This window comes from Aulostomus chinensis, chromosome 19 (assembly GCF_037954235.1).
Source record: "Aulostomus chinensis isolate RoL2024-O1b breed Wild chromosome 19, RoL_Achi_v1.0, whole genome shotgun sequence".
NCBI lineage: Eukaryota > Metazoa > Chordata > Actinopteri > Syngnathiformes > Aulostomidae > Aulostomus > Aulostomus chinensis.
The window spans coordinates 20,752,790-20,767,080 of NC_141338.1; the positions used below are offsets into that span (position 1 = coordinate 20,752,790).

The 14,291-nt window shown below is 47.8% G+C and overlaps 1 protein-coding gene and 1 long non-coding RNA gene across 2 annotated transcripts in view; one reads left to right on the forward strand and one right to left on the reverse strand.

Moving 5' to 3' along the window:
• The window catches only part of LOC147244349 (uncharacterized), a 51,124-nt gene extending 48,904 nt beyond the window's left edge, over positions 1-2,220 (reverse strand). The window contains exon 1 of the mRNA XM_086186985.1: positions 1,997-2,220. The gene's annotated coding sequence lies outside the window, so the exon portion shown is untranslated. The remainder of the gene's footprint in view (positions 1-1,996) is intronic.
• Positions 2,221-8,208: 5,988 nt separating this feature from the next.
• LOC147244350 (uncharacterized) lies at positions 8,209-12,971 on the forward strand. The gene is made up of 3 exons (XR_015110354.1): positions 8,209-8,783; positions 8,892-9,159; positions 12,762-12,971. It is a non-coding gene; the product is annotated as an uncharacterized LOC147244350 (long non-coding RNA).
• The last annotated feature ends 1,320 nt before the right edge of the window (positions 12,972-14,291 follow it).

Genomic DNA, 14,291 nt, shown 5'->3' on the forward strand with positions numbered 1-14,291 from the left:
ACGGAGAGGGGAGAGAATGATGAAACTCAAGACAGAGATAAGAGAGAGGTTGGGCGTACAGTGAGGGGGAGACAGCACAGAGCCACGGCCGGCCACAGATGCTAACAGCTGATAGCAAGTCAGGTTCCAGCATTCCTCCGATCCACTGGCTCCTGGGATAGAGTAGAGACAGACAGCAGCATCGCCACACTGCTTCTGACCCCAGGTCAGCACGCTGGCTTTTTACACACATCTGCACATGCAGGTGTTTCATGATTTCAACTAATTTCAGGTGGTGTGGGTGTGTTTCCTTCACGAGGTGCTTCATGAGGAGAGCTGCAGCTCCTGGTAGCACGCCGCTGGAGCTCAGCATGTTGAGCACAGCTGGTCACTCGCCACAGCAGCAGAGTCAATGCTGAGTTGTTCACGTGACCCACATTTGGTGTTTTGCGTTCCCGCACTGATGATGCGCGCAAGCACATCTAACAGCACCGAGTCAGTGTAATTAATGTCATTAGCTCCGAGGTCTCACCCTGAGCTGCTAGGCTGGGTTTGAGCTGGCACATCCACCGTCAACACAACCACAAGTGTCTGCACCAACAGGTGCCACTCAAGGCTCCACCTCCACCAAGTTATCCTCTAAAAAGTTCCAACAACATGGTTAGCATGCTAGCTAACAACATGCATCACAAAAGCCAGTGTCAAGCCTCGCACGTCCAAATTTGGCTCTGGTGCTGCATAGCTACGGCTGAGCCTGAGCCGCCGGCGCCGTGGTCCGGTCATCCTCTGACTGCTCCGTGTTTGTCATAAATGAAGAACAGCCGGTAACAACACTGCAGCATCGGCCCTGCTGGGATCATCAGCCTCTGTGTCTTATCAGAGTGCAGAGTACAGCCAGAGTCGCCCTTTGACCTCTCAGGTGGTACGCTGAGAAACCTCACAGACACCTGGGAGGCTCATCGTTAGCAACGTTACTGCAACCGCACGCCACGTTACACCTCGGTGGTGCTGCCCCCCCCCCAGCTAAAAGTGTGAACCCCCCCATCACGTGTCATAGATGTAACTGTAGCTCACACCCTCCACTCATCAACGCCCCAGCTCTGATGTTGGGGGGTGACATACTGGCCTTTCCAGAGGTCACGACCTCTGCAGACCAGTCAAGTGTGCTGAAACCGTTTTGGTTGCCCACGTGGACATGAAACGTTCCCACAGCGACGTCTGAAGGCTCGCTGTGTCAGCCTGAGTTCAGCTGGGGTCACGACACGGGGGAGTCCCACACGGTTTACAGGGTTCCAATCAGTCAACAGTCACTTAAAATCCATGGAAGTGCTGATGTGTTCAGCAGCCATCTTTAACGATGGGGGGGGCCGTGTTTGGGGGTCTGGGGCTAAAAGCTGAGGAAGTCCTGCCCCACAGGATTAATATAATTAATATCATCACTGTTCCTCTGGTAGCTTCAACATCTGTCCAGAGGTTCAGATGTGCAGGGGTGAATCAGGAGTCCTGAGGATTCTGACCTCACCTTCATCATGGTGCCTCTGACAGAAGTGTGGGAGTTCATCGCTCTGATTCTCAGCCTGTCACCACCTCTCTGGTTTCCTGCTGCAGGTTTCTACTGGGCTGGTTAAGCGTTTCTCTGGTGAAATACAGGATGTGTTGACGTGTGAGGTACAAGCACACGTCCCCCGACAGCAGGTACACACGCTGATTCACAGCTCTCTGACACCCAGCCGAGCTGCTGCCTGACATGTTGCACCCTCCGCGTCAGGCGGAGTGCTCATCAAACCCTGTCGACTGCATGGATCCTTCATCAGAGCTCCTGGATCAGTGCCTCGGGCTCTACTGGGCAGGGAGCAGCCCAGGAGCAGCCCGGTTCTCGGGAGTGTTTGGATCTTCATGTCTGCTTCCCCCTCAACAGCGGGTCAGAGTTCTAAACTGAGAAGGTTCCTCTCACCTCATCTAGTCCAGACAGTAGCGAGCACATGAACAGAGAACCCAGCAACCACCAGCCTCCTACCTGTTGATGTCTGCCCCGCGCTGCTCTCCCGCCGACTGACAGCCTCCGCGCTCTGCCTGCCAGGAGTTTGTTTAGTGGGTGGATCTGGGCTGCACCTGCACTACACCTCTGCGGCGCGCGTAATGGACGCGCGGAGGGCGTCACTGACGCAAGCAGAATAGGTGACGCTTTACCTGGAGGCCTGCGGGGCCTCAGGGAGGGGCCGCAGATACCTTCCCCTGCGCTAATCCACCGAGAGTTTCAGGAAACTTGTAACCCCCCCTCCGCCCATCTCTCTCTCTCTCGCTCTCTCTCTCTCTCTCACATACACTCGCACACACACACCATGTTTGGAGAGCTCATGCAGTTTCTCACCAACTCCCAACGTTACAACTATTTCAGGAATGTTTGACTGCCTGCAGTCATCCATCCATCTATCATCCATCATCTATCTATCTATCATCTATCTATCTATCCATCTATCCATCCATCATCTATCTATCTATCCATCTATCTATCTATCCATCCATCATCTATCCATCCATCTATCTATCATCTATCTATCTATCTATCCATCCATCTATCTGTCTATCCATCTATCTATCTATCATCCATCCATCTATCTATCTATCATCCATTCTTCATCTATCTATCTATCCCCCCCCCCCCCCCCCGCCCTCTGTCATGAGGAGGGCAGCATTAGGTCCAGGCTCACCCTGGGGAGAGACTGGATGCTCAGGGTTGTAGTGTTTGTGGTCTGAACTTGTTGGATTTTGGCTTCAAGTTTTTTTGACATAAAAATACTACATGATTGTAGGATTTTAAAGTACCATACACAAGTTTTTTTGTTGGCATGTTTGGAACAATGTGCCACAGTTCCTGTCTCTCTTTGACTGCAGACTTGTAGCTCTGACAAGCAAAGCTACGATACTTGTAGCATAGCGGCTAACACACTTTCAAGTTCTGATAATATCTGAGGTTTTAATCTCATGGTTGAAGAATCTTCCTGTTGTGTTGAATGTTGACTTTACTATGTATGTTTACCTTATTATAACCTCTCGGTTGTTTAACAGGACATCGTTGAGGTGGCAAATGATAGAATGCTCTTCAAATAATCAGTAGCCGTTATAGCAGTTGGTGTCAGCACAGATTTAATGTGACAGGGAGCTTTAAGTGACTAACATCCTAAAACCTTTCAATGTCGTAATGCTTCGTCTTATGATTAAAATATCAATATTTTGTACTCAAACTGCTGCTGTTAAAGCAGTTTCTCCTCCTGTCCTCAGAAAAGGATGTGAAGAGAACAAGCGGCCAGTTAGCAGCACACGTGTGCTGGGGTCGGGTTGAGGGGTGGAGTCTGCTGGAGCCGTGTTCCTTCAACAGCAGCTGGTTGCTAGAGGTGTGAGACACACACAGAACCACACCTGACATTCCTGAGATGAGCCGGGAACACACCCACAGAGCAGGTTCACACACACACACACATGTGCATATCTGCAATCAGCTCAGCATCTGTTGTCATGTAAAAGCACTTCATAGCAACATACACACACATATATGTATATATATATATATATATATATATATATGTGTGTGTGTGTGTATACGGTGTATATATGTATATGTATATACTGTCTATATATTTATAAACACGTCACTCTGCTTTGAACCCGGCAGGTTCCAGGTAGGCTCAACTCACCTGTGTGATTTCTAGAAGTCTGTTTTGACCTGAACTGATAACAATGCAGCACGTGGCACTTTATCATCCACACATCAGAGCACACACACCTGTGTGGGGAACAGAGCCGGCGAGATCCCTGCTCCCCCGACATGTTCCCCATGTACCACCTCTATGATAGATCATTCAAAGCCACATGTGACACCCAGTGAGGAAGGTGGAGTAAACGGAGGCGCGGTGGAGACGGTCAGGCAGTAAATCCCTGATCGCCGTGTCGTGAGATGATGGTTAAGAGGGTTTCCAGGATGGTTTTTATTGAAGACTCTTCATTCAGTGTTCTCTCTCCTTGTGGAACAGAGACATTCAGCAGTTAGACACCCACATCCATCACACTCAGCAGGGCTGCTGCTTAGCATATCCTGTCACCCCTGATGACATCATCATCAGGTTATTTTCTCAGATTGGGAAACTCCGTTCATGGCCACAAAAGACATTACGCAACTCTGTTGTGTAACCCTTAAAATAATCATGTTGAAGGTGGGAGGCTCCCTACTAGATAAACTAACACTACACATGGGGGCATGCTTCCTCGTAGGGTCAGTGAGGGAGGGGCCGCACATCAGCCAATCAGGAGGAGACATGAAACACACCTGTTGGAATATGTTACCAATTACTGATCTATAGTTATTGATTTATTGATCCCTGGTCAAACACACTGAATTATCCATCCATCCATTGTCTTCCGCTTATTCCTGTTAAGGGTCACAGGGAGGTGGAGCCTATCCCAGCGGCTATAGGCGAGAGGGAGGGTTCACCCTGGACAGGTCACCAGTCCATCACAGGACCAACACATAGAGACAGACAACCATTCACACTCACAGTCACACCTACAGTCAATTTAGAGTATCAATCAGCCTCGTCCCCTCTTGATGTCTTTGGACTGTGGGAGGAAGCTGGAGTACCAGAGAGAACCCACGCAGGAACAGGGAGAACTTGGAACCTTCTCACTGTGAGGCGACAGTGCTGACTACTGCACCGCCGTGCAGTCCTGAATTATCTTCTAAATATTTAAAAATAAGCAAGTGGGCAGAGTCTCAGTATCAGTGCTCTCATCCAGCTGATGGAGAAATATGTGACATCAGCAGACAGCTGGAGCCCCTGCTGGAGGACCTTAAGTAGTACTACATGCTCAGTACACGCTCAGTACACAATCAATACACTAGGAGAGTTCTGGCTGGTCTGGGAGCTCTGGCTCCATCATGTCTCTTCCAGGGGGATGCAGGCTGACCACCCTCCGGCTTCAGCTGCCCATGTCAGTCAAGTCAAGTCAATTTTATTTGTACGGCACCAAATCACTCCAAAAGTTCTCTCTTGACTCTTGACTAGTAGAGCAGGTCCAGCACCACTCCTCCAATGAACCTCCACCCAACAATTCTCCATCAGCAAGCACATCCTGCAACAGCAGCAATGAAAAACCTTCCTTTTAACAGGCAGGAACGTGGAGCAGATCCAGGATCAGTGGGGACGGAGGCTTTGACCGGTTGGGGGGAAAGAGAGCAGGAGAGCAGGACAGAGACAAAGACAGATAATGGAGGAAGACAGATATACAGATGGAAAGAGAGGGACAGAGATAAAGAGAGAGAGAAAGGGAAGAGACTGATGGACAGACAGGGACGTGAGCAGGTGGAGCTACGGGTGGCAGCTGGAGCCTCTTCAGGTCTGCAGCCTCCTCCAGCAGCACCCGGGATCTGGGATGAAGGGAGAAGAAGATGAGTTAGTAACACGTATGAGTACAGGAGGAGGAGAGAGAAGCCCAGTGCACCATGGGAGATCCCCCAGCAGTCTGAGCCTATCGCAGCATATCTAAGGGCCAGCCTAAGCAGTCCTGACTATAAGCCTGATCAACAAGGAAGGTCTTAAGTCTGCTCTTAAACATAGAGAGGGGGTCTGGGTCCTGGACTGAAACTGAGAGACGGTTCCACAGGAGGGGAGCCTGATAGCTGAAGGTTCTGACTCCCATTCTACTGTTAGAACTCTAGGAACCAGCAGGAACCCTGCATCCTGGGAGTGAAGGGGCTCTGTCAGGGATGAAGGAGCCTGACTGTTGAGGACTTTGTATGTTAGGAGAATTTTGAATTCTATTCTGAATCTGACAGGGAGCCATGCAGAGAAGCAGTCCAGGAGAGACCTGGTCTCTTCTACCAGTTCTAGTCAACACGATGACTTGATGCATGTTCATCATGAAACACTGGAGCCCAGCATTCTCTCCAGCAGAGTCTGTGACCCGAGTCACAGCTGGCAGGACCAGCTCAGGGGCGGAGCCTCTACCTGCCTGCGTCCCCCTTCATTCAAATCCACCTGTTCGTCAGTTCGGTTCCCGCCGTCCGAGGGGCAGCAAAGCGCCTCCTGTGAGAAAAAACCACTAATAGGCCGCTGTGTTCCAGCCTCACTAACTAGGCCAAGTGTTTAATGCTCTGCTGATAAATCTTTATGGGCTCTTGGAATTTTCAGACAGAACAAACCCGGCTCCATTGTAATTGCCCCTTTTCACAGCAGCCATTTTGACTTGTGGGTGCAGGCAACCACAGGTGTAATTAATAAGATTAATTATGTTCCTGTACGGCAGGCCCGGGCTCGTGCACGCTGGCGTTCTAGCGGTGACACACTTAACAAAAGAGCAGCATTATTCACTCGATCAGTTCCACCTGCGATTACCTGCTGAGAAAAAGCTGGATTTGGCGTTCACAGCCCAGCGCTGCGCCGCCATCACAGCAGCATCACTACAGCCTCTCAGTTCCTCTGAGTCATGAAATTCTAAAGAATTTTCCTTCAGACTGAAGCTATTTTACAAACAGCAGCTTACCAGATGTTTGAAAACTCAATTTTCATTCTTCCTCTATTTGATATTTCAGTCTATTTGTTTTATTGCTTGGATCAGAATTGAATTTGACTCATGGAGTCACTCATGCACATTCTTTTGAACCTTGGTGCGAGTGAGTCAGCACACTCGTCCGCTCCCCACCGCATTACCACCTGCTGATGTCATGTTGATGCAGACGCGTAAGAAGAGTTCTCTGACGCGTAGCCCAACCCCTCGAAACCTTTTGGCATTAATTCATCACATTAGTCGGGACATTCCGGGGGGGTCAGGACCTGTCAACCACTGGATACACGTTGGTGGGACTGTTCAATCCTGGGCTCCACCTGCTCTACCCGGCGGCCCTGGGGGGCTACACCACTCCTGAGGACGCTCCCTATCATTATCACCAGTCACGGCTCCAGCACCACATCCTGAGTATCGCAGTTCAAAAGCTTGATGGAATCTGTAAAATCTAGAAAACGTCCTTATTTGCAAAGAAGTTTTCCTGCTCGCTGGAGGTGAGAAGGTGACGGCAGCGTTTTGCAGCTTCCAGTTATTCCCTCTTGCATACCTGCACTTGAGAAGTTGGTGGCCGACAAAGTCCTTTATTCAGCATCATTGTAAAAATGTCGCTGGCAAACAAGCTGGCGAGACGTTTGAGAGGATGAGATGAAGTGCGCCAGAGCAGGGCTGAGCCGGCCCATGAGAGCCATCATGCTGCTGGTAATGTGGCTGTGGGCAGCAGCTGGTACCTGCCCACTTGCCATGATGTGGGACTTACAAGCCTCCATTTCAAATAATATCCATGGTATCAACGTTATGACGATAATTCACAGTTATTTAGCCTCCTCTGCGCAGCACAGGTGAGTGTCCACATCACCACAGGTGAGACTTAGAGTCTACAGTCAGCAGTTCGTCTCTCAACAGGTCCAACTTGTAAAACAAACAAAAAAGAGCTCACAATAAATCACAAATCTTCCATTATTATTATTACGGTATTTAAAGATTGGCACGGCGGCCTATTATTAGACGGTATGCTCACCATTTAGTTGTCCAAGACACCCCACATCACGTTAGACCCAGCTTGGCTAGCTGGAGGTGAACCTGGCTAGCTGGAGATGAACCAGGCTAGCTGGAGGTGAACCCGGCTAGCTGGAGATGAACCAGGCTAGCTGGAGGTGAACCAGGCTAGCTGGAGGTGAACCCGGCTAGCTGGAGGTGAACCCCGCCAGCTGGAGGTGAACCAGGCAAGCTGTGGCGGCGCTAGCCTCCTGCTGCAACCGATTTTGATCGTCGACATGACCGCTGCAGCTGCCCTCGTCACCGCTTGTGGAGGCTGTTCTGACTCGTTTTAAGCGTCATGAGACTCTTCCTTCTTTTTGAAAAAACAGCAGATTTAACTGTCTTTCTGACAGGTTGGCGTTGACACAGGAACTGTTTATTTCCGCTCTGCTCGCTCCTCAGAGGCGGCGAATTTCGAAAGGTGATTTGTTTGTCTTTCAAATGACGTTGAATCTTAATAAACAACATGAAATTCTCAGGATTTGATCTGTAAATTTACCTATGCACATTATTGTTGTATTTTAAACATTTTTAAAACGTTTTCATATTTTCTTTTAATACATGAGGTACCGGATCTGCCCAAATAATTACTGAGGTACCAAACCTGCCCAAAAAAGTACCGGAACACACGGAGGCCAAAATTCAGAGGTGCCGGATCTTGTTCCGGCAGGATCCGGCTCAAGTTAACCCTAACCCTACCATCGATTAGCTTTAGCTAGCGCTCGCTAACAAGTCGACACGTCAAAGTAGACACCGACAGACGTGAGAACTCCAGGCAACACGTACTTCTACTGTGACCAGCCTCGGTGCCTCTAACTCTCTACAGTCTGTCTGTCTTGGTGGAGCTTTGCTACATTTGTCGTGTTCGCTCCGGCTGTCGGCTCAGTTCTGCCGCACCTCTTCCATATCGGCTGGCTGCTGTCCTGTGGCTTTGCTTGTTCATTCGACTCAAATCCGAAGAACCTCCGAACAGCGCACTTCTGCTGTTTTGTTTATTTATTAAAACTGGTGGCGAAGGTCCTGCAGACGCCATCTCCTGGCAGCTTACACACGTAGAGTGACGACACGAAAAAAATAAATAAATACAGCCAGTGGTGTTTGTGTGAGCGAGGCTGCAAGATGGCTCGCACCCCAGGGCAGTGCACTGTGTGTGTGTGTGTGTGTGTGTGTGTTGGCGGCGGCGGCGCATGTGTAAACCAAGGAGGCAGGTACAGTACCGATACTATGGAAAAGTCATTTAGTACCGTTCTTATTTTTCAAAATCGAAATTTAATCGATAAATGGATTTTTTTGACAACCCTGGTATCTACGTACAGCGCAGGAGAGTTGACGCCACCACACCTGCACGTTTCCTTTCAGCTGCAGAGGAAATGGAACCGTGGAGCAACTTTCAATGAGTCAGTGTCGTCAGCGCCTGTCGAGTCGCCCATGAGTCAGGGTGTTGCCTCACCTGCACCTGGGGAGCGTCTCACGGAGCGACCTTCACTCTCACGCTGTCAACTCGCACCTGCAGCAGCTTCCCCACCACATCTGAACCGTTGCCCTTCAACTGGGACACAGATGAGCGGTTCAGCATCCCCTCACGTTTTTTCTGTGTTTGACCTCGATGAAGCGTTCATCTCCATGTTCATCGCCGTGTATGGCAGTAAAGACTTTTAATCCTCTGTCGTCTCCATGGTGGAAAGTTTGAAATTCCTCCTTTATCGAACCAGGTCCCTCAGGTGAAAGACGGACGTGTTTCAGGAACGATGAGGGAAAAATCCCATAATCCAAAGACTAACATAAAAAGTTACAAAAATACACCTTTCAGCAGAGTACAGGGATAAAATACTATCATAAACATACAAGAGGGGAGTGGGCTGGTTTGTTGTAGATTATTCTTATCAGCAGGTGAGTTCAAAACATGTAACCTGAGCAGATTAGATTAGTGACGTCATAAAAGCAGGAGATATTCTGAGGAATTTGGCTGTTTTGATCAATTGTGTCACAGTTTGAGTCATAATTTTCTACATAAAGAAATCAATGCTAACTCTCCTCTCACTAAATCTGAGACTGGAACGACTTGTCTCATGTTACAGTGTTTGCTGTAGAACTTACATGTAGCGTTACATGTAACAACCGTGGATTCATAACGATGCCAACTATAAGTAAGGATGTTTCGCTGCTCATCTCTGTTCAGCCCAGACACATCACACCAGCTAAAGAAACATGTAAAAAGACAGCAGCAGTGCTGGAAAAACAGCCACGAAAACCTTGGAACTCCAAGATCTGGTGTAAAAAAGAGCTGAGCAAGTTTCCAAATGTTCCAACTGGGCAGGAAAACCCCGTCAGAAGGACGGACGCTGACCTCTGATCTGTTTATGGGCTGGACAAGGTTGGGTCTGTTTTCCCTCCATAAAAACAGAAGTGGGTGGTCCCTGACCTCGATCAGTGCAAAGAAAGTAGTGCAAAAGAAGTTGATGAGAGGTGAGAACAGATTTTACTTCGCTTCGATCTACGATGACCTGGATGAATGAGAACCTACACAGACATGAGAGGTGAGAGTTTCACAAGCATTATTCCTCGATCACTACCAGCCTAAGTCTGGGCGAAAGGGGGACAGTGCTGTGTGTGTAAAAACATCCCGGGATACGTCACAGTGCCAGGAACTGCAGAGTTGTGGACTCACCAAGTGCTTGATCTGACATCGATGTGTTCTCCCAGGCGACACTACCACTTCCAAACAAAGCCTTCCCTCTGAGGCAGCAGTCACAAGCTGCTGAAACACGCCGTCCTCCCAGAGCCAGACACAAAACCAGGAACCCTTCCCTCCTCCGTGGGCGCATTAGCGAGCTGAGACCCTCAAAGAACAGCTGAGCGCTCGTTAGCTTAGCGAAATGAATGGTGGTGGATGGACATATGAGTGTACCTACGTTAATAGTCATCAGATGGATAAGGTGCAGGATCTTGCTCTGTCCAGAAGAATTCATCCTCTCTAACAAAGTTGGCCGTGGTAGCCGCAGTATCCCTGCGCCGGTCAGGAAAGTCGTTTGGCCGACTCTAACCTTGTATGACCAGGCCATTTTCACGGTGCGTGTTCAGCTCATTCCCAGTGTTATTAATGCAGGCAAAGACCTTCTCAGATAAAAGTGTATTTAATGACTTTGGCAGAGGTATGCTAATATGTGCTAAGCTAACTAGCAGCTAGTTTTTCTTTGTGGGTCACGGCTCCCTAATGCAGCTGAGAAGGTCTCCATTTTCTGTTGGGGAGGATAGCAAATAAGCAAGTTCAAAAACATTGGTGCGTTCCTTTCAGCTGGAGGGAAAGGGGTGTGGCTGACCTTGTTGCTATGGCAGAGGCAAGCAGAGGGATCCTATCAGAGAAAGACTGAACAAACAGCTGCATGTCGCCGTATTCAAATAAAGATTTCAAAATAAAAAATTGTCAGTGATTAAACATGAAATTTAGAACAGTACCCCGATGACTCAGCTACCCAACATGTTAGAAATTATCAGGAGCCTCCCGACTGCTGTATTTTGCCAATTAACTTTTTGCAGATAAGATACAAGCAGCCTCTCAATCCTGAAATCATGAAACAAGTAAAAAAAAAAGAGAAAAGGGTCATTATTTTATTTCTTATTATTATTATCACGCATGCTAGCACTAAAACCAGCTCCTACATCTGGGAGACATTCAGGGTGGCGCCGCGTCTGCGTGTATGAACGGATCATCTTCATCCACTTTGTGGTACTGGTGATGAAGCTCCCGGTTGCCTTCAGTGGTTTGTGTTGGTGGCACAACCCTAGAGGCGTAGAACGAGGCGACACCGCCACATTCAAAGATATTCAAATAGTGACGTTGATTGAACAGGAACAACAGATTCTCCCTCCTGCAAAGAGGAGGACCAGTAAAAGAACATCTGGACCTGGAATGACACTGTGATGGAAGCTCAGGGCTGTGAAAGCATCTAAAACCAGACCAGGAGGGGATTTAAGGTTGTTGTTTTTTATCCAACACTCTTCAAAATGTTGGCCTGACTGCTGATACCATTTTCTCCTAAGTCAACTGTTGTCAGCCTTGAGCTGTGTTGCCCTGTTGTGTCCTGACACTCAGACAAAAGACACTATTTTCTCCATCCATTTTCGTTGGCTTATCCTGATTAAGGGTCGTGGGTGGGGAGGGGGGTGGAGCCTATCCCAGCAGCCTTCAGGTGAGAGGCAGGGTTCACCCTGGACAGGTCACCAGTCCATCACAGGACCAACACATAGAGACAGACAACCATTCACACTCACAGTCACACCTACAGTCAATTTAGAGCATCAATCAGCCTCGTCCCCTCTTGATGTCTTTGGACTGTGGAGGAAGCTGGAGTACCAGAGAGAACCCAGCAGGAACAGGGAGAACATGGAGACTCCACACAGAAAGATCCTGTGATGGAGCCGGGACTGGAACCTGGAACCTTCTTGCTGTGAGGAGACAGTGCTGACCACTGCACCACCGTGCTGCCCCACTATTTTCTGTAAAACATGAAACTCTTTCTGTCATGAATGCCATTTTAAGAACCTGCAGGTTCTCATGGGAACACAATTCCAAAGCAGCATCCAGAAACGTTGTCTGTTGGTGAGCTGGAGCTTCAGTGAGCCCTGGTCACATGACTCCCCTTCACACACACACCCCCCCCCCCATTCACAGAATAAGAGGCCACGTCCCAGTGCTGCATTATAAAAATGGCACATTTATTGCTACAGAACAGTCATGAACATGAATCTCATTGAATCACTACAGGAGGAGAACCGACGAAAGGCCAGTTGGTGGGGAAGAATACCCCCCCCCCCCAGCACAGACATGAAGAAGCCCCCAACATTTCCACTGATCAGGACCCAAACCAGGTCTACTAGCAACACCTGCATCAAAAACAAAGGATTCAGATTTGGGGCGCTCAGCCATCCAGTTGTCCTTTGCTCTTGCTGGGGGGGGACGGGGACGTGCTGCTCTGTGACCTTTAACCCTCCCCAGTCAACCTGGAAACCCTCCACTGCTCCTCAGCAACAGACAGGGTTTTTAAATCTGGCAAAATAATTCCACACATTCTCTCATTCAATTTGAACGTTTTCCCAAAAATTTGGTAAAGTATACATCACATTAGGAGAACTTCTAACAGCTCCACTTTCATGAAGTCATCCTATTTCTTTTTTTCATTATTCAGGGGAGCGGCCTTGCAGAAAAGAAGCCACATCTATTTTCTACGACTTCAGCTTCAGTGTTGTTCGCATCATAAGGTGCACCGTCTAAACCAAGAGGAGGCAAACAAGGTTGAACAGAAGGTCCTGCCCCTGCTGACAGCGAGAACCAAGAAGCCGGACCCGAACTTTGAGGGTGAAGTAACTGAAATGACACGTTCAGAGACCAGCAGAGACAGTTCAGTGTTTCGATTCTGTGTTTTCTAACTTCAAAGTTTTGGAATAAATGTTCACTTTGGTAGTTTGTGCTCCAAAATCTCTTTTTGTCAGCAGTTTGATGGCTAAGTCGTACCTTTTGTTCGTTGAAGTCGATATGACTGATGGTGGCAACTCCGAATGATTATCTGTCCTGTTAGTGAAGAGCAACGCCGTCGCTCAACTCTATCAGGGGCGCCTGGGTGATGAACAGGTTAGAATAGACGCTGACCTGGAGTCTGGATGAGAGCCACGTGGGTTTGTAAGGTTGACTGCACCCTTTAGGTAGCGCTGAGAGAGCGTCATTACATCAGGAAAACCCTCAAGCGCTCATCGAAATTAGCCGGACAAAATATCAGAGCAGCTCTCGGTATGACCAGGTTCCAAAATCCACTTGAAGCTCCCCCAACACTGACTGGGTAAACTGGTGCACACGGGTCTTCATAGAGGGCTGGGTGGATGCAGGACGGCCGCGTACGCAGCCTTCTTTATCGCAGTGTATCTAGAGGAGTGTTCACCAGTACAGAGTGGTCTCACAGCCAAAACCTGATGTGTTGATACAGCAATAATAATAATAATAATAATAATAATAATAATAATGGACCAGGTGGACCATGGTGAGTGGTGCAAGTGTAATTATTTGAAAATGAATTGAACAATTAGCCTTTAAAATGAACAATTCAGGCCAAATTAGAACTCTTTAATTTTCCAGTCAGGCATTGGCACTGTTCATTATAAATAGAAGAAACAGAAGGTGAAGACTGGATTCTACCACCAGTGCATCTTGCAGCTGCTGGTTTGATCATCGACACCTTTATGGCTGCGGGGAGGTGTTTTTCTCTCCTGCTCTAACAAAGCTGGACTCAAAGCACGCAGACATCTTCTGACGTTGCTCTGTAGGAGCGTACCGCAGTAGTAGCCTACGGATATCCAGACCAAATCTGATAGTCCTGAAATGTAATGTGAGATATTGAGATACACTGGAACAGAACGTGGCTTTACTGAAAACTAATGGCACTTCAACTTCATGTATGACAGTTGTCAGCTGGGACTGGATGGCCTCACTCGACAGGCTTCTGTCTGATTTCATATATATATACTGTATATATATATATATATATATATATATATATATATATATATATATATATATATATATATATATATATATATACACACACACATATATATATATATATACATATATATATACAGTATATATATATATACTGTATATATGTATATAGTATATATATATATATATACAGTATATATATATATACAGTATATATATATATATA